Below are 27,908 nucleotides of genomic sequence, written 5' to 3'. Positions count from 1 at the left end.
CAAACCCTACATATAAATGCCCTGGTGTTCCCAGCTGGGCATTGTGGCTGCAGAGACAAAGCCTCGGGTATCTTTTCAATGAGCTGCAGTCACTATGGAGTGTCTCTCTCCTCCCCTCTCCACTGTCATTTCCTCCATAATTGATTAGAAACTGGAAGCGAGAGAAGAGAAGCTATGATTGCTTTTACAGCCTGGGTCTGCAGGTGGAAGCACATTCCTGTTTAACTTCGTCTCTAGAGACCTGTCTCTGTCAGGAAGAGGTGGCAGAGTATTCATGAGGTATAGCAGACTTGTGTCACTAGGAGAGAGATTGCAGAATCTGGGCTCTCACACTCTTCTTGGATGCTTGGTCACCCACCTCTCCCCAACTTTCCTTTTCTCCTCTGTCACATGGATCTAACACTTGTTCTCCTCCCTGCCAAGGCTGTTGTGAAGACTAAATGAGATGGTATTTGTAGATGCTCACTACATCATGTAGAGGCCTATTCAATGAGAACATGCATTTAAAGCACTTAATGGTGCCTTACATATGAGAACTGTTCAATAAGGACCATTATTATTAGTGAGAATGTAAGTAATTGTGATGACTTGTTACCCTTGCAGCATCTAGTCTTCCTCTAGTTCCCAAGCTGCATATGGTTTTCCTTCAACATTTATTGAGTCTCCATGGGCAGCACTGTATTCTATCTTAGGGCTATGGTGATTTTTACAAATGCAAACACAGTGTCATTGCTGGGTCTAGAAGCTGAGTCTGGTGGGAAAGGACTGTGACAGAGTGGGAAGCAGGACTTAGGTCTGCATCCAACTCGGAGTAGGGGGAGGGAGTTGCCGGAGAAGGCCCGATGGAGAAAGTGACATCCCTCTGGGTTCTGAAGAGCTTAGCCCCTTGCTTGGTGGCGGGAAAGGGCGTGCAAGGCTGAAGCGGGAAATGCAAGGAACGACCTCAGGCAGGACAGGGAGCTGGGCCTGGGAACCGCGGGCTGGCACCTCCGGAGGACGGGTCCAGAGCCAAGACTGGACGTGTGGACAGAGGAGCTCTCACCAAAGCAGCAGATTTGGTTTTATGCCAAGACCCTGAGCTTTTCTGAAGGGCATAAAGGCCTTTAAACAGGATCAGGTGAGCCTGATGATCACTCAGGACTGAGTGGGGGTGAATGCAGAGGAAAGATCAGCTGACCATGTAGGAATCTGGAACTCGCAGGGAAACTGCCTGCCCTCGGACCCGCTCAGCGCCCTGGCAATCTGAACGCGGCCTGGGAAGGGAGGAGCCAGCAGAGGGGCCGTCGGTGAGCCATGAAATTGCGGGCTGCTGCCACCAGAGGGCAGTGTTGGACGGGCTGCGAGGCGCGCCGCCGCCGGGAGGTTGCAAGGGGGAGCTGTCTGCCAGAGGAAATACACGGTGCGTTGTGCAGGACATTCTCACCTTAAAATGTTCTGGGTCACGGACAGGCTGAGGATTTTAGGACCCACCCCCCGCCCTGGAAAGAAAAATCTCTGTGGCGAGATATGCACTGGGTTTGTATGAGAATTCAGAGTGTGGCCTTAGTGTCTTGGCCAGGCACCCAGATGCCACCTGCACACCTCTGGCTTGGTATTGGATTTATTGTGCTTGTCCTAAACCTAGCAGCTCCCCCTGAGATGATGTCAAGGACTGGATTGGGGTAGCTCGGAAAGGTTTCCTGAATGAATGACTTTACACAAACCTTCATGCCGGCACATGTTTTCATACACATTGTCTCACTGAATTTTCAGAGTGATCCTAGGAGGCACATATTCAGGTTTTCTAAATGCAATTCAGAGAAGTTACATGATTTTCCAGGAAATGAGGTAGTCGGGTTTTGGTCCAAGAGCTCAGACTCTTTCCTCTGTACCCACCAAATCTTCTCAATCTCCTTTGTCCTTTGAAGTGGGGTGTTTTTCTCTTCCACAAGTGTCCAATCTGTGAATAGAGCGTGTTTAGGAGCAACTTCACCTACATGCCCACCTTGAGAACTAGGGGATGGAGCAGCGGGTCGGATGGAGAACCAGAAAGTCTGAGCATTTGTCGTAACAGAGGTCTTACATGGACGTTTCCCACGTAATCCTTAAGGCAACCTCCTGGGTAGGATTATCATCCCAATATTCCATTGAGGAAAGAGGCTCGGAGAGGTAAACTTTCCCAAGGAAACACAGCTAGTATCTATCAGAGGTCTATGTCCCTTCACACCTGTGCTCTGGACTCTGCTCCTGCCCGGAGAGTGACAGCAGCTGCAGTGTGTGTGCCGCTCGAAGGACAGGGCTGGAGTGCATGAGAAAAACTGGACGTGTGGTGCAGAAAGGTGCATGTCTAATTATTGCAATAAACTAGCTTCTCAACAGAAAGTGGTGTTGATGTGATAGACTTGAAAGAACCCACAGCCACAGGGAGCCGGCCCCTAGGGGAAGGATGGCTAATTGTACTTGGGACAAAAAGAGCTATTAGCCTCAGAGAGAAGAAATTTCCTTGGCAGTATGGGGTGTGGGGTGACGTTGGGTGCTCATTGTCGTGTGATGACTGGAGAAGGATGACACAGCACAAGACGCACCCGGGGAGGCCAGCAGGAAGGAGAGTTGAATGCAAGCCCAGGAAAACAGGGCTTGATGATATGGTTTTGTATGGGAGTCTCAAGTTGCTTGAGTTAAGGTTGTCTGGGAGATAGAAGTTACACCAGCACCCAGCACCATTACTTACTAGGCTCCAAAGAGGAAGACACAGGAAGTTTTAGGGACCTTCCCTTCTGCCCACAAGCCTGGATCAGACCACACAAGATTGAGTTTCCATTTTCCATACGGATTCTGGACTCTTTCCAGAGAGCCATTCTTTCTCTATTAGTCCTTTTCTTTCATATGCCCCGTAGCTAAGTGACCCTCCACTCTACCTAACCTCTCTGAGCCTGATTCTCATGTGATAAATGTGCATGATACTACTCTCCTAATCTCACTGCTATGGGAAGGGAAAGAATTGGCATAAATAATAGCAATTAGCTCAGGCAGTGGACCATGTTAAAGCCAAATAAATATTGGTTTTATCTCTTGTTTCACCTTTGTGTCTCAAACAGGCACACTCATTCATACACACACACACACACACACACACACACACACAAGGCAAACCACAACCCTTGCCAATAAATCTATGCTAAGTCAGAGTTAACTTAGAAAATCAACATGGTGCAGAGGCTTTTAAAGGACTGACATTCCTCGGGTTATGGAAAACAATAATAATAAATCTTAAGGAATGTCACCTTGCCCCTGGCACTGAAGACAAGAACCCGTTTCGTTAGTGGAATAGCCCTGAGTATATGGAGAAAAGCGACAGAGGTGATCTGTTCACAGCAAGGAGAGAGTGGCAGTTTTTAGACGAAGCCGGCTGGGGCACGGTGGACTTACCATGTAATTGTCAGGCTCTTTGCTTATTAATTTCTCAGATTTTCTTTCAAGATAAGGACACAAGGTAAGATGGATGTGAATATAATAAGCACAGAGATTACAGTCATTAAAATTTTAGAATGAACTGGAAAATGTGGACACATCAATCTGCAGTCAGTCAGATGGGCTTCTCAGAGCCTCTTGGAGACCACTGAGGGCCGCTGCCTGTGCCACCAGTGTGGGGCAATTTTGAAAACCTTACTTGATCTACTGCTGCAGCTTCATCCAGAATACTGTCTGATTGTTTTACATATTGGCTGATTATTTTCCATGCCCAGGACCTTTAGTAACCTTGGAAAATTGTTGGCCCTCCATTATCTCAAGTATCATTTGTCAGCCCTCTTTCTGGAGCTCCTGTTAGGCATGTGTTGGGTCTTCTCACTCTTAACTGCTCTTCCATAGTCCCCATTTCTGTATTTCTGGGTGACTTTCCAGGATTTATCTTCCAATTCAGTAATTTTATCTTTTCTGACAATGTTTAACCATTCCTGGAGATTTTTAAATTTTCCTGACTTGATTTTTTATTTTCAAAACTCTGTATACTAGGAATGTACTTTTTAATGTTCTTTAATTTATGTATTTGACTCTTACGTATTTCCACATGAATTCTTGCATAGTCCCTGTTGCGTTATTTGATTACTTGCCATTCACAGGAGCCTAAGAAGTTGTGGTTTGTGATTCTTGCTCATGCTCAGTTGTTTTCTCCTGAGCTTGGTAATTCAGATTTTGAGAACAACCTCAGGAGGAAAACATGAGAACTAGAACTCCTGTGTTGCCTGGGAAAGAGCCAGAGGTTTAATTGATTTACAGTTCAGCAGGGCTGGGGAAGCCTCAGGAAACTTACAATCCTCCCAAAATAGTTCTATGTTTGCCTCTGTCAGGGGCCCCAGGCGTGAATCCACATAGGAAGTATATATCTGAATCCCAAATTCACCTGCAGCACAGACCTGCAATTACACATTCCCTGGAGAGACACAGCTGCTTCATCCAGAGCTCAGGTCAAGACAGACACATTTCTTATTGTCCCTATGTTAATATTGGAATCTTTTTTCTAATTCAACTTTTAGACATTGTCTAAGGTTCCAACTTTAGGGAATGTTCCACAGCCTTCCAGAGTGAAAGTGTCATTCAGTTCCTTGCCTCAGGTTCCTGGTACACCCTGGCCACCTGGAGCACAGGAACAGAAGGTGTACACCCCACCCAAGCCCAGTGCTCACACACTCACCACTCTATTTCATGACTCCTTTGTGTCCTGGGTCTTTGGATAATTCCCTTGTTCTCTTACAATCATAATCATCACTAGTGACATCACCATCATGGCTAACATTGATTGAGACTTTGTGTTACATGCATGCTCTGCTCTAACCACTTTCCATGAATGCCTCATTTAACCCGCATAACAACACAATGAGGCAGATGCTGTAATTATTCCCATTTTACAGATGAGGGAATTGTGATTTCCTTTAAAAACCAGACATTTCCCATTAGAAAGAAAAGTCCTAAAGATTTAGCTAATAATTTTATAAGAGGAAGAGGAGAAAGCCAAGGAGGAGAAGGATAAGAAGTTCACAAAGGAAAAGGATTTTCCAAGGTTTACATGGTGAGTTCACATCAAAGTCAGAACCAGCGCCCTCTGTCCTTGCTCTCAGCCCAGTGCCAGGCTTCCCCGTTTGGTGTATTCTTTTCGTGAAGTTCTACTGATTTCTTACATTGTAGCCCAGATATGATTTGCTGAGGGATGTCTGAGAGAAAGTCTATGGTGTCCTTTCCATAAAGCGTACCTTGACTGCTTTTTTCAAACCTCTCTCTTGCTACTAATCTTTCTAACTTACCTTGATATTGGGAAGTGTGGTCTTTGGAGCCATGGATGGAGAATTAACTAGGGAAACATAAGGGGTGATGGAATTAATTCATTGTATCTTGATTATGGTGGCAACTATACAGGAATATATGATTGTCAAAATTCATTGACTTGTTCACTTAATGTATGTTCATCTTAATGCTTGTAAATTATACCTTAGCAATGTTAACTAAAAAAGTAATTAAACTCCCACATTGAACAAGGAGGGATCTAGAGCATTGAATCCGCACAGATTCTCTGAGCTCAGTCTAGGAAGAGAAGTGAGGCTGAACTATACAGAAGGTGTTGAAATTAGAAATGTACTTTCCAGGAATAAGTTAAAAATTGAGTTTTTGTCCACCTACAATAATCAGGCACTGTGCCAGGTCCTAGGACTATAAGGAAAACTATCTCAGATATAAGCTTATAATCTAACAGAGAAGACAAAAAGTAGAAAGATTAAATTCAGTGAGTAAGTGCTATGTTAGAGGCAGGAGTGGGTTGCAAAGGAGAAACATCAAATACAGATGAATGGCACAAAAGGCTTTCTGCAGGACATTCATATAGAGCCCGAGAAATCAGGAGAACTCCTCCAGGATCACTAGCTGTATTGGTTCATTCTCATGCTGCTAATAAAGACAAACCTGAGACTGGGTAACTTATAAAGGAAAGAGGTCTAATTGACTCACAGTTCAGCAGGGCTGGGGAAGCCTCAGGAAACTTACAATCATGGAGGAAGGGGAAGCAAACACACCTTTATTCACATGATGGCAGGAAAGAGAAGTGCCAAGCAAAAGGGGGGAAAGTCCCTTATAAAACCATCAGATCTCATGAGAACAGCATGAGGGTAACCGCCCTCATGATTAAATTACCTCCCACCAGGTCCCTCCCACTACACGTGGAGATTATGGGAACTGCAATTCAAGATGAGATTTGGGTGGGGACACAGACAAACCATATCACTAGCCAAAGCAGCAGGGGTGTGTGAGTGGGTGTGTGGGTGTGTGTGTATTCAGTATCTTGAACTAGACCACTGCTCTTCAAGACCAGATCTCTTGACCATGTAGAAGCCAGGATAGCACATTTAGCTGGAAGCTAATTGTGAAGCTGGGAAATTATCCATGTATAGTGATGTTGGGCACAAACTCATGTTCATGTTCAGGTAATAAGCAGAGCATTTTGGGCCCCTTTCTTTAGGAGTTGTCTAATTTTACTTCATTTGCTATTTCTGCTTATATTGGTTACCAAAGAATTGTCTGTCTTGGCCAGAGACTCAATGCCTTATTCTAAATGTAAGGAAAATCCTTCCTTTTGTTGAAACTTCAGAAACTTTCTAATTACCTGCCTTTATTCAATACCTTGAAAGCAATTGTATGCCTGTCATAATGTTTGCATCCTAACACTCTTTTCTCTTCATTCCACACTTTCTCTTTAAGAGATCCCCCCCTTCTCCCATAGTTTTAGTTACCTATAAGTTCACAACTGTTTATTCTATATCTCTCGCCAAAATCTGTCTTCTTAGCTCCACTTGACCCAGTTGCTTACTGGGTCATTATGATCTTCTAGCTTCTTGATGACCTAGTTGTTTATTGGGTTACAATAATGGCAAAGAATTACACTGTGCTTACTGTGTGCCAGGCACGGGTCTCTGCACTTCACATATATTAATTCATTTAATCCTTACAGCAACACTTTCCGTAACGTGCTAGTATTGTATAGCATCCTGTTGGATCCCTTCCAGGCACCTCATACTCAGTGTGTGCAGAGCTGATGTAACCCTCATTCCCCTGAAACCTGCAACTCAACCTTCTGTACTTCACGTTTTATTGATGCCATCTTGTAACCAGGTGCTCAAACATGAAACCTAGAAATTGTTCTTGACCTTTTCCATACGCAACCAATAATTTACCACCAAAACTTTTCCCTTCAACTTTTCTTAGGAGAAGTAGCATCATATAGTGGCTACAGGTTTTGTCTCTGGAGTCAGACGGCTTAGATATGAATCCTGTTCTGCCATGAAATAGCTGTGAGTCCTTACAGCAGTTTCTTAAAGTTTCTGAACCCTAGTTTTCTTGTGAAAATTTTTATTTATTTATTTATTTATTTATTTTTATTTTTTAAAACCAGAACATTTATTGCATGACTAATCGCTGACATTCTTAAGATGAACTAGATGCTGCAACAGCTGCCCTCTTGGGTTTAGGTGTTGTTCCTTCACGGAATCCATGCCTGAATCTGCGGTATACAATTTTTAGGTGCCTCATTCGACCAGTTCCGGTGGTATTTCGTCTTTTAGCCTTGGCACTCCAGTTATACTTTCTCTTGCGCTTGGCAGGGTAGCCACATTTGCCACAGGTCGACTTCTGAAGGTGGTAGGCCTTAGAGCCACAGCGGCGGCACAATGTGTGCATCTTATTGCGACGCTTTCCAAACGATGACGTTCCCTTCGTCATCTCGCTTCTGCAGCCAAGACCAGAGAGCTCTTGCGATAATTAAACGAGTTAAAACATGTAATATGTTTAGGACAGTGCTTGGGACAAAGTAATAAAATATTTCTTTGTCTTTCTCAGTTTCCAGTTGGTGGACAGTATAATATACTAAAAGAACAAAAAGCAACAAGTGTTTTGCTAAAGAACAAAGCAATTGGTGACATACAGACCTGGGATTATGTCAACTTTTTACCACCTACTATATGCATGACTTGGGCAAGTTGGTGAATCCACTGAGCCTGGTTTCTTTATCTGTAAAATAAAGATAATACCACCTACCACAGGGCCATTGCCAGGAATAAATGAAAACTGTATGTAAATTGCTTAGAACCATGCCAGGCATATGAGAACAGTATATGTTATTCCTTTAACTGCTCTTGAATTCCCTCATCTACTACTAAGAAGGAAATAATTAGCTGCCCTAGAAGTAACTGGGCATGGTGGATGGGACAAAGGAAAGGAGCCACTCAACGCATTTGTCAGTTTTGCTGGGAACTACAGGATCCAGAGGCACGGGCAGGGATTCTGCCTCTGCCATGCCTAGCTCTCTAGCTTTATAAATCATGGCCTATGTGTTTATTCTTCACCAATGTCCAATACTCGTATTTCTAGAAAAGTATATTCCTCAACCTTACCATCCTCATTATAGCAAGTAGTGGGCTCCTCAATGCTGCGGGCCTTGTTATTTCTTCATTTAATGGTGTGTCCATGGGGCCTTAGGGCGTGAGGTCCTAGACAAATGCAAGGCTGTCTCTACTCCATCAGATGGAAGGCCAGGAAAGCCAAGGGAGGGGTGGAAATGGGGGTGGAGGGGTAGATGCATCACGGATGGACCCCAGTGCAAAATGAAAATGCAGGACCCTGGTTTTAAAAGTATCGAGTATTTCATGATGGCAATTGCAGAGCGTTAAACCAAATGTGGGGCCCTTCTGAGCTTGAGGCCCTGTGCAACTGTGTGTGTCACACAACCATGGCACCTGTCCTTGGTGGGAAAGACGTGGCTCCCTTTCCCACAGTGTCCTGCTGCCTTCTCTCAGATGCTCACGAAGAGCCCAAACCACCCTCAGACATGGCTTTGTCTTCTTTCCTCTCTACTCAACTTGGAGATTACCTTATGAAGCAGAGTTCCTGACACCACGTCTTCCATCCCACCTTCACCAGGGATCAGCCCATACTTGGAACTCCTGATCTATCAGGGTCTGCTTTTCCAATGAGCTTTACTCCTTCTCTTTAAAAAGAAAAAATATATGGTAGTGATGAAGTGTCGATTCTTAAAAGTCAACATATAGTGAGTGCTACTTTAATTCCACATAAATTGCTTTTAGCATAAATTCCCGTTTCATCTTTAAAATGATCTCATCATCACAATAGTAGCTACTGTAATAACTCCATCTTACAGATAACATACAGATTTGGAGAGATCCAGCATCTTGTCCAAGGTCACACAACGAGCAGGTGGTGGCACTGGGTTTAGAACTCACTCTCCACTCTCAACTTCTGAGTGAGGGAAGAGTGCCCAGAGCGTGGAGAGGTGCATCATGGGACAAAACAGAGAGCAGCAGCAACAGACAAATAGGAGGAAGAAATAAACCATCTCTCTAATAGAAATATTAAACACTATCAAGATACCATTTTTTCCCAAGTGACTATTGTTTTAAGGCAATTCCTAACAAAATACCAATAATTTTGTTTGGTTTTGTTGGAATGGCTTTCTGGGAGAATAATGCTGATTTTTAGCTACAGACAAGAAAACTGTAAAATAGAAAAATTATACAGGATAGGAGGAATAGCCCCGGCTATTTTGAAACATTCCACAAACCGGCAATAATATAAATGGTGAGTTTTAGGCGTAAGAGTTGATAGATTGATGTGTATAACAAAATACATTGCCCTGAAACACTCATACAACATAGGAATTTTGTGTATGAATATGACAATTTGGAAAATCAGTTAGGGAAGAAGGGGATAGTCAAAATTGTTGTAGGAATCACTGATTAACTATTAGTGAAAAATCTATATAGATCCCAACTCTTGGATTATAGAGAAGAAAGTAAAAAAGCAAAGTCATTAACATTAGAAGTATTGAGTTAGATAGGAGGAATAAGTTCTGGTGTTCTATTTCACAACAAAGCTGAGTATACTTCATAATAATGTGTTGTACATTTCAAAATAGCCAAAGAGAGTATGTAAAATACTCTCTTCACAAAGAGATGATAAACATTTTAGGTGATTGGTATGTTAATTACTTTGATTTGATCACTCCCGAATGTATACATGTATCATAATACCACTTTGCATCCCATAAATATATACAATGATTGTTTTTCAATTAAATGTTTTTAAAAATGTAGAAGTAAATACAAATAAATATACATCAGGATTTTGGAAGGAGAAAGTCTGTGTATGCCCAAAGCAATGACATAAATAATGGATGAAAGACTGATGAATTTGGCTGCATTAAGATCAAATCTCTCTGAATGTCAAACATCATAAAATTTAAAAACAGTATGTCAGCCAGATGGCAGAACAGGAGATCCCAGCTCTTGTCTCCTCACAGAAACACTGCTTGGGATAATGCGCACACAAAAATACTTTCACAGGAGTCAAAGAATCCAGATGAGAGGCCACAGCACCTTGGTGGAGCAGGGAAATAAGAAAGCTGCGTTGAAGAGAGTAAGAAGGAGTTTCACGTTACTCATGTCACCACCCCTCAAAGGCCACTCAGCCTCGTATGAAGAAAGATAGGCTTGCATGAGGGGAAGAGAGTGAAGTGAGTAGCCTACTTTGCTGCAGACCCAACAACAGATAGATCGGCTCCAGTGAACCCCAATTCCAGGCCAGGCCTGTAGCCCCAGTCTCCAGGCCTGCCTCAATGGCCCTGGGTTCCAGACCCACTTCCATACCAAGCCAGCCCCCACAACTCCAGCCTCTAGGGTTGCATCCACAGAACTGGGCTTTAGACCCACTTCAGCACCCAACCAGCTCTAGTGACTCCAGACTCCAGGTTGGCTCATGTGGTTCCAGGTGCTAGGCCAGCCCTTACAATCCCTGGTTCCAAGCCGGTCTATATTGACTTAGGACCCCTGAGGACTCAAAGCCTAAGATACTCAAGCACTGGGCTGGTTCCCCCATAACCTGGCTCTAGGTCCATCTCCACAGACCCAGTCTCCAGGCCCATACTAGGGGACCCAAGTGCCAGGTCAGCTCTTGTGGATTCAGAATGGAGTCACACATGTGGACCCAAGCCCCAGGCTCATCCATGGGGACCAAGGCTCTAGTCTTGCCCTCACAGACCCAGGCACTGGGTTGACTCCTGTGGACCCAAGTTCTAGGCTCATTCATCCACTGACCTAGACACAGGCCCCTCCAGCATGAGGACTTCAGTAGCAAGCCTCACTATGGACCTCATTAGATGGCCCCACCCAAAATCTCTATAGAAGCTGATTGGTGAAGGACTTTACATAACAAGGCAATATGTAAAAACTGGAAAAGATGCCTAATTTTTAAAATGCAGACACCAGTGCAAAGCCGCAAGGATCACAAATAATCAGGAAAACATGACATGACCAAAGAAACAAAATGAAGCACTAGTAACTGACCACAGAGAAATGGAGAACTACAAACTTCCTGACAAAGCATTTAAAATAATCATCTTGAAGAAGTGCAGTAAGCTACAAAGAACACAAAAAGATAACTAAAAATCAGGAAAATAACACATGAACAAAACAAGAAGTTCAACAAAAAGAAATCATTTTAAAAACAGAAATCTGGAGATGAAGAACATAATGACTGAACTGAAAAGTTCCATAGAGAACTTCAACAACATATTTGATAAAGAAGAAAAGAGAATCAGTGAGCTCAAAGGCAGGTCATTTGAAATTACCCAGTCAGAAGAATAAAGAGAAAAAAAGATTGAAAAACAGTGGCAAAAGCCTCTAGGACTTACAGGACACAATCAAGGAAGCAATACACACATTATAGGAGTTTAAGAGGGATCAGAGAAAGAGAATGGGGCAGAAAGGTCATTTAAAGATGTAATGACAAAAACTCCTAACATCTGGAGAAGGAAATGAACATCCAAATCCATGATTCCAAAACAACCCCAAATAGATTAAACAGAAAGAGCTTGTCATGAGGCACATTATAGTTAAATTTGAAAAAGTCAAAAACCTAGAAAATTTTGGAAGCAGCAAGAGAAAAGTGACTTGTATTCAAGAGAAAATTCCCCATAAGACTATCAGCAGATTTCTCAGCAGAAATCTTGCAGGTAAGGAGAGAGGGGATGATATATTCAAAGTGCTAAAAGGAAAAAAAAAACTGTTAAGCAAGAATACTTTACTCAGCAAAGCTGTCCTATGCAAATATAAAAGACTAAAGACTTACCCAGGCAAATGAGGGCACTCAACACCACCAGATTTGCCTTTCAAGAAATGCTCAAATGAGTTCTTCAAGTTGAAATGAAAGGATACCAACAATATGAACGAATAAAACTGATTATAAAGGTAAGATTCAGAATACTACAATACTGTAATGATGGTGTATAAATTACCTCTAACTCTGCTATAGAAGTTAAAAGATAAAATCATTAAAAATAACCATAGCTACAATAATTTGTCAATAAATACACAATATAAAAAAGGCATAAATTGTCACATCAATAACATATAATGTGGGAAGAAGAAAAGTTAAAGTGTAGAATTTATGTATGCAGTTTAAGTTAGGTTGTTTTCAGATTAAAATAGATTTATAACTGTAAGATATTTTATAGAAGCCTCTTGATAACCACAAAGAAAATACCTGTGTGAGATACACAAAAGAGAAAGTAATTAAAGCATACTATTACTACAAAAAATCAAATCACAGAGGAAGACAGAGAGGAAGAAAGAAAAACAATGCTGTCAGAAAACAATTAACAAAATAGCCAGAACAGGTCCTTATCTATCAATAATTACTTTAAATGTAAATGGATTAAAATCTCTAATCAAAAGACATATAAGACTGAATGAATTATAAAAGAAGATCCAACTGCATGCTGCCTTTAAGAGACTCATATTAGCTTTAAGGACAGATATAGGCAGAGAGTGAAGGAATAGAAGAAGATAATCCATGCAAATGGTAGCCAAACGAGAATAGGAATGGCTATAATTATACTGGAAAAAATAGACTTTAAATCAAAAATTGTCAGAAAAGGCAAAAAAAGGCCATTATATAATGATAAAGGTATCAATTCATGAAGAGGATAAACAATTTTAAATATGAATGTGCCCAGTATTGAAGTACCTAGATACATAAACATTAACAAAACAAAAGGAAGAAATAGACAGCAATGCCATAATAGTAAGGGACTCAAATACCTCATTTATAATAATGTATAGATCACTCAGACAGAAAAATCAATAAGAAAACATTGGATTTGAGCAACATAATAGATTAAAGGGATCCTAACCTAAAAAACATAAAGAACATTCCATCCAACAGCAGCAAAATACATATTATTTTCAAGTGCACATATAACATTCTCCAGGATCAGTCATATACTAGACCTTCAATCAAGTCTTAAGCAACTTAAGATTTAAATTTTATCAAGTACCTTTTATAACCATAATGGTATGAAACTAGAAATCAGTAACAGGAGGAAAATTGGAAAATTTACAAATATGTAGAAATTAAACAACCCATTGCTGAACAATTAATGGTAAAGGAAGAAATAAAAGAGGAATTTTTTAAAAATCTTAAAATGAACAAACATGAAAACACAACATACCAAAACACATAACATGCAGCAAGAGAAATCTTTTTCATTTTACTTTATTTTTAACAGACATAATAATTGTATAGTATACATTTGTGAGGTACAATGTGATGTTGTGATGTATGTACACATTGTGAGATGATTGAATCAAGCTAATTAACATATTTTAACCTCACTACTTATCATTTCTTTGTGATTATAACTTTTAAATTTTACTTTTTAATAGCTTTGAAATATACAGTATATTATTATTAACTATAGTCACCATGTTATGTAATAGATCACTAAAACATAGTCCTTCTGTCTAAGTGAAGTATTCTTCCTGTTGAACTAAAACTTTGAATACTTTGGCCAACATCTCCCCTTACCCCACCCACCCCACCCCTGAGTCCCTCAAAACTACTATTCTACTCTTTACAAGTTCAACTTTTTAAGATTCCACATGCAGTAAGATCATGCAGTATTTGTCTTTCTGTGCCTGGCTTATTTAACTTAGCATAATGTCTTCCAGGTTCATTCATATTGTTATGAATGAAGAATTTCCCCTTTGTAAAGGTTGAATAGTATTTCATTGTGTGTATATGTCACATTTTCTTTATTCATTCATCCATTGATGGACACTTAGTTGCTTCCGTATCTTGATTACTATGAATAATTCTGCAAAGAACATGAGATTGCAGGTATCTCTTCAATATATTAATGTCAATTCCTGTGGCTATATTCCCAGAAGTGGAATTGCTGGATTATATTGTAATTTTATTTTTAGTTTTGAAAGGGACCTCAGTATTATTTTTTATAATGATTATACTAATTAACATTCCCACTGACAGTGTTCAAGTGTTCTCTTTTCTACACATTCTTTCCAGCAATGTTTATCTTTTATTTTTTAATAAGTCATTCTAACAGGTCTGAGCAGGTACTTTAGACAAAATTCAATATCTCTTCATTAGAAAAACCTCTCAATAAATTAGGTACGGAAAGAATGTACTTCAACATAACAAAGGTCCTAGGTGACAAGTCCACAGCTAACATCATACTGAATGGTGAAAAGCTGAAAACTTTTCCTCTAGGATCAAGAAGAAGACAGGATGCCCACTGCCACCACTTCTACTCAATGTAGTGTTGAAAGTTTTAGACAGAGCAATTAGGCAAGAAAAATAAATAAAAAGCATCCAAATTAAAAAAGAAGTAAAATTGCCTCTCTTAGTATTGAAGGGATCTTATACAGAGGAAACTCTAAAGACTGACTGTACCAAAAAAACTGGTAAGACTAATATTTGAATTCACTGACATTATAGGCTACAAAATCAACATACAAAAATTAGTGAGAACTAACAATAAGCTATCTGAAAAATAAATTAATTAAGAAAACAATCAATGTGGGTAAATATTTTTAGCAATATAACAAACCATTAGTACCCTTAATATATAAAGAACTTCCTAAATAAATAAGAAAAACATGAATTCTTCAATAGTAAAATAAACTGAAAATATGAAGAGCTAGTTAAAATTTATGAATGTTTGAGAAACATAAACTTCTAATCACTTTTTATCAAATAATTTAAATTAATATAAAATTTAGATGGACCTGTGTTTGTCTCATGAATTTGTAAAAGTTAGAAAAATATTGACTTCATTTTGGCAGTAAGTATTCCTAAACATTAACATTAGAGATGTAAGACAAAAAGCAGTTTGGCTGCATGAAACAAATGTGTTAAAATATACCTGTGTTCCCATTAATAGGATTATCTCCTAGGGTGATTAAAAAATAACTGAGAAAAGTATTTTTGTAAAAGACTGTTTTATTGTAGTGTTTTAGGAAATAGAAAAATAGTGGAAGCAACCTAAATACCCAATAGAATGATTACACACAGTCAGTATAACACAAATCATGAAATAACTGAAATTTACACATCTCATTTATTCATGAAAAATATATTGAGGGCCTTCCATATCTTTTTATGGGCATAAACCCTGAAATACCAATGAACCGAACAACAAAAGTCTTTGCTCTTCAGAAGCTTACATTTTTGCAGGGAGAAAATGGGTAAGAAGCATAATGTAAACCCCATATTTTAGCAAATGTTGAAAGATGATAAATGCTAAGAAGAAAACTATGTCTGGGTAGGTGATGGGGCATAGCAGGGAATGAGGAGGTGGGGTTGCAATTTTAAAGTGAATTGTAACTGTCCTCACTTGGAAGGTATTCTTTGAACAAATGCATGAAAGCAACAATGGAGCAAGTTTTATTGGGGGAGAAGAAAACATTCTATATGGGGGGGAAAAAGGTGCAAAGTTCTCTTTGCAGATATGAGCATTGCTGGTGTGTTCAAGAACAGGAAGGAGGTCAATGTGGCTGGTGCAGAATGAGCAGCAGGAAAGGACAGGATAATAAGAGTAAGGTGGGGAGGAGGGGAAGAGAGGTAACCACCTAAGTGTGGGGTTGTGGAGGCCATTCTAGAAACTTCTGCTTTTACTCTAGGTAAATGGAAATCTATTGCCAGCTTCTGAGCAGAGGAATGACACGAAATGACTCATGTTTTAAACAGATCTCTGTGGTTGCACTGGTGTTTGTAGGCTCTAGAGGGCAAGAGTGGAAGCAGGGAGACTTGTTGGGAGGCTCTTTTGCAATAATGCAAGAAATAAATGATGGTGGAAGCAGTAGAGGTGACAAGACAGGATTAGTTTGAATGTAAAGGCAACAAGATTTCCTAATGGATTGGTTGTCAGATGTAAAAATAAGGTAGGAGTCAAAGTTAACCTAAAAGTTTTTGGCCTTGGCACTTGGAAGGATGGAGTTGGATAACAGAGATGAGGATAACCTTGGTTAGGGAAGACCAGCAGTCATTTCTGGACATGCTAACTTCAAGATGTCTGCTAGCTTTGTTGACTAGACAGTTGCAGCTTAGGGCAGGTGTCTTGCACAGGACTGACCCACTTGAGAGTTATCAGTATATAAATGGTGTTTAAAGCCATAAACCTTGAATAAGATCCTAAAATGGAGTGAATATAGATACAAAAGAGAGTTCGCCCAAGGTGTGAGCCTTAGGCACTCCAGCACTGACGGGAAGGAGGGAAGAAGAGAAATCTGCAAAGTGGTCGAGAGGAAAGAGTCCTCATGATGGAAGGAAAAAATAAGACAAAACAGGAGAGTGTGGTATCCTGGAGGCTAAAGGAAGAGACTGAACTATAACAAGGAAATGCGTAGCAGTGCAGAATGCTGCTGTGTGATGACGGAGAACTGCACACTGGATTAGCAATTCCGAGGCCATTTTGACTTTGACAAGAACAATGTGAGTGCATTGATGGGGTCAAAGAGGGGGTGGAGCAGAAAGCCACGAGAGACAGAAAGGCTAAACAAACCCATTCGCTGGTATCAGATACCAAATTCTTTCACCAACTCAGGACAACTCTCAACTCTTTCTATGTCCTCTATCTTCTGCTTTCCCTAGATTACTTTTGTCAGCATACAAATATTCTACAATTTCTCTTACCTATTTTTCAAAACTACTTAATGACATGGAAAAATACCCGTGATACCTTGTATGCAGTGCATAACACCAAGAATATTTAAGGTGATGCCACCCTCCCCACCAACAAAAGCCTCAGCAAGCTGTACATGCTCCCCATGGCTGAAGAGAGTAGGGGTGGGGAGGAAAGGGTTGCTCTCCCAGAGTCTTCCCTGGCTCTGGTTTTTCTCCAGCTCTGTACTGGAATCTTATTATTGGTTTTGATTCTGGTAGTTATTTTATTTCTGTCGTGATATCTACTCAAACATGAGAGTCAGTCCCTTGCCTTTAATTCACTAATGGAGTGGTTTTCAAAATGTGATACCCAAACCAGCAACATTAACAGCAACTGAGAAGTTGTAAAAAATGCAGACTCTCTGGTTCCACCCAAGACTCAGTGAATCAGAAACTCTTCAGCTGGGACACAGAGTCTGTGGTTTGCAAGCCTTCAGAGTCATACTGATTCACTACTCCAAACCCTCCACAAATCCAAGGCTGTGCTAGGTAGGAAATGTTTTCATAGAGGCATTTGTGGGTTACCTAGAAGGATCACACCTCATGCCACCCTGCAAACAACTAAAACATGATGGATGGACATTCCTCCTTGTAGAAATGCCTTTTCCCTGCCCCTGTCCCCACCAAGGAGTATTTCTGTCTACTGAACTGGTTCCCTTCTCTCCAAGGCCTCTTTTTTCCCCTTCTCTCTCCTTATTCTCTCAAAAATAGAAGGAATGTTTCCAGTGTCTTTGGAAGAACAATTTAGTTGCACATAACCTTTGTTGTCTTTTCTCTTTCAAATGCTTATACCCTCAAAACATCCTCCAAAAAAAGACAAACAGTTCTTAAGAGGAGGAATGCTGCTGTTAACTGTCAGAACTACCTTCTCACACACTTCTGTGTGTATATTTATAGATCTAAATATGTGTGTGTGTGTATAAATACACTAGAGATAAATAGAAATCATCATATGTATACACATACGTATCAATAAAATGAAATGTGAGCAGTTACCCATAACCAGTGGGATAATAGATCGCTTAGGTTTTCTTCCCCTTCTTTTCCTACTTATTTGCATTTTCCAAATTTCCTGCAGTAGATACATTTAACTCATAGAGACAGGTGATTTTTTTTTTTTTTTTAAGACAGGATCTCACTCTGTCACTCAGGCTGGAGTGCATTGGCATGATCTCAGCTCAAGTGATCCTCCCACCTCAGCCTCCCAAGTGGCTGGGACTACAGATGCATGCCACCACACCAGCCTAATTTTTGTATTTTTTGTAGAGACGGGGTTTTTCCATGTTGCCCAGTATGTCTCGAACTCCTGAGTTCAAACAATCTGCCCGCCTCAGGCTCCCAAATTGCTGGGAGCCATGGTGCCCAGCCAAGACAAGTGAAAACCAAGGAAGAAAGAAAGAAAGGAAGAAAGCAGGGGAGGGAGGGATAAAGAAAGAAAAAAGAGAAGGAAGGAAGGAATAAAATCAGCAAGGAAAGGAGGAAGGAAGAAAAAGATGAAAAAGAAGGAAGGAAGAAGTAGAGAAAAGAAAAGAGCAGAAAACTAGCAGCAGAGAGGGAGCCCCGGTTGGTCAGGGGTGGAGGTTGCAGGCCTGCTCATGGTGGTGTATATGTCCCCAGTATTGCGTCTCACCCTCTGCTGCTGCCAGGTATCTCCACGGAGTCTCTCATTGTAGGGAAAACAAGGATGTCATGCTATACACCGGGTGTGTAGTGATAAAGAAATGCAAATTTTTAGAGCAACAAAACAGAAAAATGGTTAAGTACATGTTCTAAATATAAACTACACAACGCCATAATACAAGTAAAAAAAGGGAAGGAAAACATAACAATCTGGTGAGGTACAAAAGGGTCTTGTTGTCCCTTAGCTGTGATGAAGTTCTGTTTCCAACCATTTCCTTTTTGTCCTCTTCCTATCTACGTGGTCCAGCCTAGTCTGTCTCAACTTATCCTCAGCTAGTAAATGAAGTCCAGATGTTAAATGCCTCATTAACACTTCTTGCCACCAGGGACAATTGTGTTCCAAGTGATTTTCTTAACTTCACTGGGCCCAATTCATTCTTTTCTATTTATTTGGAGAACTAGTATCTGAAAAACCTTTCCTCTCTTCCTTTCAGTATGTTTTCCTTTCCTGTTTATCTCCACAAAGTGTATGTTTATGCTACAGGTAGGCAATCATATCGTTTTCCCTCTGTATTTCTAAGTCTTACTCAGGTCACCTCTTATTTTAGAGTCAAGTTCAATATGCTGTGTTGTTAGCAGTGGCAAATCTGTACAGGTCTGCAGCAACCTTAATTTTTGCTTCCTCAGAAGGAAGACTTAGACTGAGAGGCATAAGGCAGAAGGAGAGACCAATGCAAATTTTAAAGCAAGAGTGAACGTTTATTAAAAAGTTTTAGAGCAGGAATGAAGGAAAGTAAAGTACACTTAGAAGAGGGCCAAGTGGGTGACCTGAGAGATTTTAGTGCACAGTTTGACCTTTGACTTGGACTTTGTTACGTTGGCACTCTGCATGTGCAGTGTCCTGCCAGCACCTGGGAGGGGCGGCATGTGCAGTGTTTACTGAAGTTGTGCACATGCTCACTTGAGGCGTTCTTCCCTTACTAGTTGAGTATTTCTAGAGGAAGGTTATGTACCGGTTAAAATCTGCCATTCTGCTTCATAGGGCACATGCTTGAGCCCACTCACCCAACTCCTGATATCTTACCTAGAAGCTGCTGACCACCAGCTTCAGATTTGTTTTTTTTTTTTCTTAAGACACAGTTTCCTCTGTCTTCCAAAAGTTTCCTCATTTCTTTTTGTAATCTGTTCCTCCTGTCAGCCTCCTTTCCTCCTTCTTCTATCCCCTCCCCCAATTTCAGGCAATCACTCCTCTCCTTTCTGTCACCATAAATTCATTTGTATTTTCTAGAGTTTCATATATTTGGAATCACACATGATGTACTCACTTTTCTCTGGCTTCCTTCACTCAGTGTAATCATTTAGAGATTTATCCATGTTGTTGCATGTATTAGTAGTTCATTTTTTATCACTGAAAAGTATTCCACAGTATGCATAAATCTTGTGTTTATGCATTCACTGATTGATGTACATTTGGGTTGTTTCCAGTCCTTGGTTAGTAAAAATAAAGCTCCAATGAGCATTCATAAACCAGTCTTTGCATGGTGTCTTAGTCCTTTCAAGCTGCTGTAACAAAACATTACAAGAGCAGCTTGTAAACAACAGAAGTTGTTCTCACAGTTCCAAAGTCTGAGAAGTCCAAGATCAAGACACCAGCCAATTCAGTTCTGGTGAGGACCCACTTTCTGGTTCATGGATGGCACTTTCTAGCTATGTCTTTACATGGTGGAAGGGGAAAAACAAGTTCCCTTGGGCCCTTTTTATAAGAGCATTAATCCCATTCATGAGAGCTCTGCCCTCACGACCTAATCACCTCCCAAAAGACCCCACCTTCTCATCACCTTGAGAGTTAGAATTGCTTTCAACATGAATCTTGGAGGGACACAAATATTCAGACCATAGCCTATAGTCATATGGTTTTACTTCTTTTGAGTTACTATCTAGAAGTGGAATAGCTGAATCATATAGTAGATGTATATTTAGCTTTTAAGAAATTCCCTGTTTTTCAAAATGGTTGTACCATTTTTCATTCCCACCAGCAGTATATGAGAGTTTAATTTCCTCCATATCATTTCCAACTTTGGAATTTTCATCACAGCAATTCTAATTCTGATAGTGTTATCTCATTGTGGTTTTAATTTGCATTTCCCTGATGACTAATAATGTTCAGCGCCTCTTTGTGTGCTTACTTTCTGACCATGTGTCTTTTTTGGTGAAGTGCCTGTTCAAATATTTTCATTGCTTTTCTTTTCTCCATTGACTTGCTGTATCATCTTTATCAAAAATCAGTTGTCTTTGTCAGCATGGATCCATTTCTGGACTCTGGTTTGCTTCACTGACCTATTTTTCTGTATTTATGCTAATACTATACTGTTGATTACTAAAGCTTTTTTGTTGTTGTTGCTGTTGTTTTTTGATACAGAGTCTCATTATGTCACCTAGTCTGCAATGCAGTGGCACAATCATAGCTCACTGCAGCCTTTACCTCCTGGGCTTAAGCAATCCTCGTGCCTCAGCCTCCTAAATAGTTGGGACTACAGGCACATACCACTACAGACAGCTAATTTAAAATTGTTTTCTAGAGATGAGGTTTTCTTATGTTTCCCAGGCTGGTCTTGAACTCCTGGGTTCAAGCAATCCTCCGGTCTCATCCTCCCAAAGTGCTGGGACTACAAGTGTGAGCCACCTTAATCAACTTGATTACTATAGCTTTAAATCAAGTCTTCAAATCAGATAGTGGTAGGCCTCCAACTTTTTCTTTTTCAAAACTGTTTTGATTTTTCTGTATCTTTTGCACTTCCATATAGATTTTTTAATTAGCTTGCCAATTTCTACTAAAAAATTTCCTGGTATTTGGATTGAAATTGTGTTGAATTTATACATTAATATGGAGAAAATGACATTTAATAATATTGAGTCTCATGACTGATTAGCTCAGTATATGTCTCTATTTATGTAGGTTTTCTTTAATTTCTTTCACTGCAATTTTGTAGTCTTCAACATACAGATCTTGATATCCCTTGTCAAATTTACCTCTAAGTATTTAAATTTTTAATGACCTTTTTGAATGACATTTTAAACATTTCAATTTCACATTGTTCATTGCTAGTATATAAAAATACAACTGATTTTTGCATAGAATTTCTTGTCTTGTAACAATGCTACACTTGTTAGTTCTAGTAGTTTTTATAGATTTCATCAGATATTCTATACGACAATCAAGTAATCTACAAATGACAGTTTTACTTCTTCCTTTCCAGCATGAATGCCTTTTATTTCTTCTTCTTGCCTTATTGTATTAGCTAGATTCTCCAGTACAATGTTGAATAGAAGTCATGTGAATGGACATTCTTGTCTTGTTCCTGATTTCACAGAGAAAGCATTCAGTCTTTTATCTTTAGATATGCTGATAGCTGTAGGTTTTTAATACCTGCTCTTTATCAGTTTGAGAAAGTTCTCTTAATTTGCTGAGAGGTTTATAAAAATCAGGAGCAGATACTACAGTTTGTCAAATGCTTTTGTCTGTATTAAGATAATCATATGCTTTTCTTATTTTAGTTTGTTAATATGATGAATTACACTGATTGATTATTTTTAATGTTAAACTAGCCTTGTATTCCTGGGATAGATTACATGGTCCTGATGTATACTTTTTATAGGTTTTTTGATTCAATTTACTAACACTATGATTTTTAGAATTTTTGCGTCTCTATTTATGGGAAATAATGGTCTGTAGTTTTAGTTTTTCATAAAGTCTTTTTCCAGTTTTGTTTTTAAGGCAGTGCTGACCTTATAGAAAGAATTGGGAATAATTCTTTCCTCTCAATTTTCTTGAAAGAGTTTATGTATAGTTGATATTATTTCTTCCTTCACTGTTTGGTGGCATTTACCAATGAAGCCAGCTGAGCTTATAAGTGTCTTTGTGGAAGGGCTTTTATCTACAAATTCAATTTGTTTTGGATCTTGCTCTTAATATCTATTTGGTGAGATCAGAACAATGTTTACTATCTGGCCCCATCATGACACAAGATACTCATGAGTACCCAACTCAATGTCTCATGAATTATTGGGTTCATCAAGTTTTCCATTCTGTCTGGTAGGAACAGGCAGTATCCCTGGCCCCGTGTGAGTGCTGGGCACTGTTCCTTCCAATCCTCTGGGAAGGTTCTTTGCCTGGCCTTTGGGAAGTTTTATTGCACACATGCCCTGATCAGTACTCTGCTGGATGCTCAAGGGGACCCTCTTCAGATTCAGCTCTCTGTGCAGGTTTCTCCTCCCCTAGTATTCTATTCTGAGCACTCTAATGTTCCTGATATTCCAGGGCTTTCAGTTGCTCAATTCTGGGAGTCCTCTGGCCTCCACCTGATTACCTCTCCCTGTACCATGCCTGGAAATGCTCTCCAGGAAGTCAGCTGGGATGAATGCTGTGCTCATCTCATTTTCCATCTCTCAAGAGTAATTATGTTTCATTGCCTGATATCAGTGTCTTGAAAACCACTGCTTCTAGGGTTTTTGTTTTTAGATAGGGCATCCCTTTGTCCACAGCTCACAGCAGCCTCAACTTTCCAGGTTCAGGTGATCTTCCCAGCTCAGCCTCCCGAGTAGCTGGAACTACAGGCAGGTGCCACCACACCCGGCTAATTTTTGTATTTTTAGTAGAGATGAGGTTTTGCCATGTCACTCAGGCTGGTTTCAAACTCCTGGACTCCAGCTATCTGCTTGTCCCATCCTCCTGAAGTGTTGGGATTACAGGTGTAAGCCACCGCACCCAGTGCTTCCAGTGTTTTGTCTCTCTTGTTGATCCTAATCTTGTTGTTGTTTCCAGTGGGAAGGTAATCAGGTCCCTTTTACTCCCTCGTAGTCAGAAACAGAAGTCCACCCTTTGCTCTTGAATATACGAGAAATTGTGCATAAATCCTCCTTGAGAGACAACTGTTTGTCTTTATTAGCTCCATAATGTCAGAGAGAACATTCAAACAGAGGGGTGAAGATAGTGCTTCTAAAAATGCATAACTGTGAGAGCTGGAATAAAATATGCAAGGTCATGAGGAGGTGCTTGTAACAGAAGCAGGAGACCCCACAGCCTTGCAGGCTTAATGTGGTAGAGGGAGCAATGCTTCAGGAGGGCCAAGTCAGAGAAATATCGACTTTCTGGATGGTCCTCTGGGTGTTGTAGGAACTTGACAACAAGCTGTTTCATGCCTGTGATTCCAAGCTAAACGTGCTACATATTTGCTAAGTGTGGAGGCATTTATGAAGGCCAACGGGACCCCACTTATTTTAAGCATCCTGTTGTGCTCCATCAGTGGTAATGGGGGTTGAGCAGCCAAATCATCATGCATTACCTCTGCTGGGAAATTCACTCTCCAGGATCTAAGTGGAAAAGTAACAACAGCTTCAACTTTAGGCGAAACTCACGAGGGAGCAAGTTGGAGATGATTGGAAATTACTTTGGTCTGACTGTGCCCAGATGGTGGACTTCCTTTGTTGCAAGGTGTCATTCTCACACTGATGTTAATGCTCACTATGTGTATATTTGCTGTAGGCTGCCTTAAGATCCTTGGTGGGAGGAAATATAGGCCCACCATGCTGGGGGTTCAGGGGGTGCTTCCTTAGAGCAAAGAAACGATGATCCAAAAAAGGAGATGGTCAACACAGGCTACAGATACTACTGTTTTGCTTGATACCTCTTTTAGAAAGCAATTGAAAAATTAACAATAATTGCACACGTACATTGTGCCAGGCAGTGTGCTAGGTGCCTGACATAAGGTACTGTGCTTAACTCTCATAACAAGAATATATGACAGAATGATCTCAAATTTATGAGAAGCAAATGAAGACTCAGAAAAACCATTTGCCTTGATAGATACAGTGTGTTTACCTTCAAATCCCAGAATCTGTGATTATCTTCAGCTTTGGACAGGGCTATAATTAGTTTATTCTGTGACGTTGCAATGGAAAACCGAAAGCTCTTGGCTTTGGAATGCAACACACACAGTTTAGAAGACTGGTTCAACCTGGAAAAGTCATCCATTTATCCATTCAAAAGATACCTATTGTAGGTGATGAAAGAGGGGGGAGAATAGATCCAATGAGATTCTTACTCCAATAAAACTGCAGCCTAGTAACGGTGGCAACGTTGAGATTCAAAACCAGCTTTGCCCAGCACCTAGACTTGAACTCTTTCCATGATATCATTCTGCCTTCCTGATAAAATTTAGCATTATACTGACTTCCATTAGGCTAATGGACTATTTTGGCTCCAGAGGCAGCATATTACAGTGGTTAAAACTTCCGACTGTGAAACAGGCTGCATAAGTTCTGATTCTGTCTCCACCACTTACTATCTATCTGTAAGATCTTGGGTAAATTACCTAGCCTCTCTGCCTCAATTGTTTCATTGATCAAATAAAGGTAATGATAAGGACTTACCAGACAGGGATTTTCTGAGGGCTAAATGACTAGAGAACTTAGATGCATGTTTGATCCATCATAAATACCAAACTATTATTATTATCATCCTTGACTTCCTTGCTTATACCTGGAAATACTTTCTTATCTAGAGTTAATGGGGATTGTTTTACTTTCCTATGAAAAATTATTGCACATTAAATCAATGATTTTAGAACTAGAAAGAGCAATAGAAAAAATATTTTTAAATACTTAATATTGCCTCTAAAAAAGAAAAAAACAAAAACCTTCTGCCAAATTAGGATAAGTGACCCCAGGAAACCAGGGTAACTCAGCTAATTAGTAGCAGTGTTATTACTGGAACCCAGGAGACAGCAAGATTTCTCTTTCCTTTATGTTACAGTGCTACCCTATTCCACTCCGATTTTATCTTAGCACAATTGCTTTGGTGTCAAGAAGATATGTGATAAATTCCTGGTTCCTCTAGCTACTGGCTGGAGGGTCTATGCAAGTTACCAAACCATTCAGAGTCTCAGTTTTTTCATCTGTAACATGAGGATAACAGTGCCTCCTTCATTAGGTTTTTGTGATCATAAAATGAGATAATGCTTATACTAGATTAAGCACATTGGCTGACATCATAGGAGCTTTATAAATATTAAATATGCATGGTGACTGACAGCACTGGCTTTGGAGTCAAATATGAGTAGATTTGAGCTCCACCTCCATCTACCAGACTTGTGTGAATTTGGTCAAGTTACTTAACTTCCCTAATCCTCACTTTCATCTCATGATCTGTACATTAAGGATTATATGGCTAATATCTTAGGGTTTTTGTGAGGATTAGAGAAAATAATGCGGGCCAGGAGCAGTGGTTCATGCCTCTAATCCCAGCACTTTCAGAAGTCAAGGTGGGAGGATCATCTGAGGTTGGGAGTTCGAGACCAGCCTGACCAACATGGAGAAACCCCGTCTCTACTAAAAATACAAAAAAAGTAGCTGGGTGTGGTGATGGGTGCCTGTAATTCCAGCTACTTGGGAGACTGAGGCAGGAGAATTGCTTGAATCCAGGAGGCAGAGATTGTGGTGAGCCAAGATTGCGCCATTGCACTCCAGCTGGGGCAACAAGAGTGAAACTCTGTCTCAAAAGAAAAAAAAAAGAAAAGAAAAGAATGCTTGTAAAGCAAAAAACACAATGCTTGGCATAAAGAAAATAATGCTTGTAAAGCAAAAAACACAATGCTTGGCATACAGTCAGTATCCAACAAATAATAACACATGCAAGTATCATTATAATTACTGTCATTATTATTCTTTTATTCATTTGGTCTCTATCAAAACCACTATGTGATTAACTAATGTTCTCCAAAGTTCCAGACCTGCAAACCATCTCGCTACACTTAAAGAGGGGACTATCCTACATCTCCAGTCAGTCATTTTTCCCTAGACCACAATCAGTAAGAGTGATTGTGGCTTGCAAAATGGCAGCCTTCCTGTTGCCTGACTGCCAAAAGGAAACCTTTGGTGAGACCGCTTTCGTATGAACTCGTAACCATAGAACCAGTTTGTCAGGGAGTTCTTCAAGCACATAAATAATTGAACACTTGTTTTAATTCAGAAACATGCAGAACTCAAGATCTTTGCTAATCTCTGCAGAGGGTGAAGGAGGAAGATGAAGGTTAATCTGCTGAAGAGAGTAAATACGCTGTTAGGGCTTCATTTGCTGCTTTCTGGTAGATCCTATTGATGAAGAGGACCACAGTGACAATCACAGTGGAACACTTGACTCATCTGGAGTAGCTTTAACACCCTTGGTGTGATCTACAGGGCCACTAGAGAAGTGACAAAGCCACACCCACAGTGGACAAATTACAAGCAAGGACACTGTCTCCCATTATGATTAGCTGGCCTGAAACACCAGCTCTTCCTTATCTATTGTTGGTGTGGCACAAGTACAAAATATGTAATATGTATCTTTAATCTCTAACTTTCCCAATCAGAACAGAGTGACCCAGAAACATTATGTGAAATACCTAAAGTCTCATAGTTGGTTCATGGAGAGGAGGGACCAGATTCCAACTTCTGGGCCATAATTTGTAGTATTACTTTCTTATGATTTCCACAGTGACTGCATTTGTTATTATTTCTTACTTTTTCAGATGAGTTAGCACTCTGCACAGACAGGTTAAATGGCCTGCCATCCAGGGCCGCATCACCATGTGATGGCTGATCTGAGACAGATCCAGTTCTTCTGATCCTCATTTTGCTGTTCTTTCCACTACACAATGGCAATACAAAAATCCTCCTTCTAGAGTCTAGCCGTTGAAAGTTATGAAGCATTATCTCTGCCGTTCACATCATCCAGTGGTGTTTTAAGCTTGTTTGCCATGGCAACCATCAACATATTAAGCCCTTGAAAGCAGGGTTGGAAAGGCAACTGCAGCTCCGCTATTGTTCCTGATGATGGATGGGAGAGTGCAGAGCCAAGGATCAGTTACTACTGATCCTCTTCCACTCAAGCGATGTAGGTAATGCAGCAGCTGGACCAGAATTCAGTCTTCTCCATGGAGCTTTCCTATATGGTATGTGCGGCATGATAGGTTCATGGTTAAACACATAGCAAATAAAAACAGAAACAAAGATGGTAAAAGGTCACTCCTTTCTCCCTCCATCCCTCCCTTCCTTCTTTCTTTATTTCCTTCCTTCCTTTTTCTTTCCTTCCATCCATCTTTCTTTCCTTCATTTATTTTTATGCAAACGATAGCAGAGTCCTAAATTCCATGTTAAGTATATTTCGGTGAAGCAGATAAATTTGGGCCATCATATCC

At 40.2% G+C, this 27,908-nt stretch overlaps 1 protein-coding gene and 1 pseudogene across 10 annotated transcripts in view; one reads left to right on the top strand and one right to left on the bottom strand.

The window, feature by feature from the left end:
- Positions 1 to 27,908, top strand: part of NTM (neurotrimin) — a 1,410,016-nt gene that overhangs the window by 766,177 nt on the left and 615,931 nt on the right. The gene's annotated exons all lie outside the window — the stretch shown is intronic.
- LOC101014355 lies at positions 7,395 to 7,761 on the bottom strand (annotated as a pseudogene). The gene has a single exon (XR_004177621.1). The product of XR_004177621.1 is annotated as a 60S ribosomal protein L37 pseudogene (transcript).

The sequence above is a fragment of the Papio anubis genome, chromosome 12 (genome assembly GCF_008728515.1).
Source record: "Papio anubis isolate 15944 chromosome 12, Panubis1.0, whole genome shotgun sequence".
NCBI lineage: Eukaryota > Metazoa > Chordata > Mammalia > Primates > Cercopithecidae > Papio > Papio anubis.
This window is presented reverse-complemented; position numbering and strand designations above follow the sequence as displayed.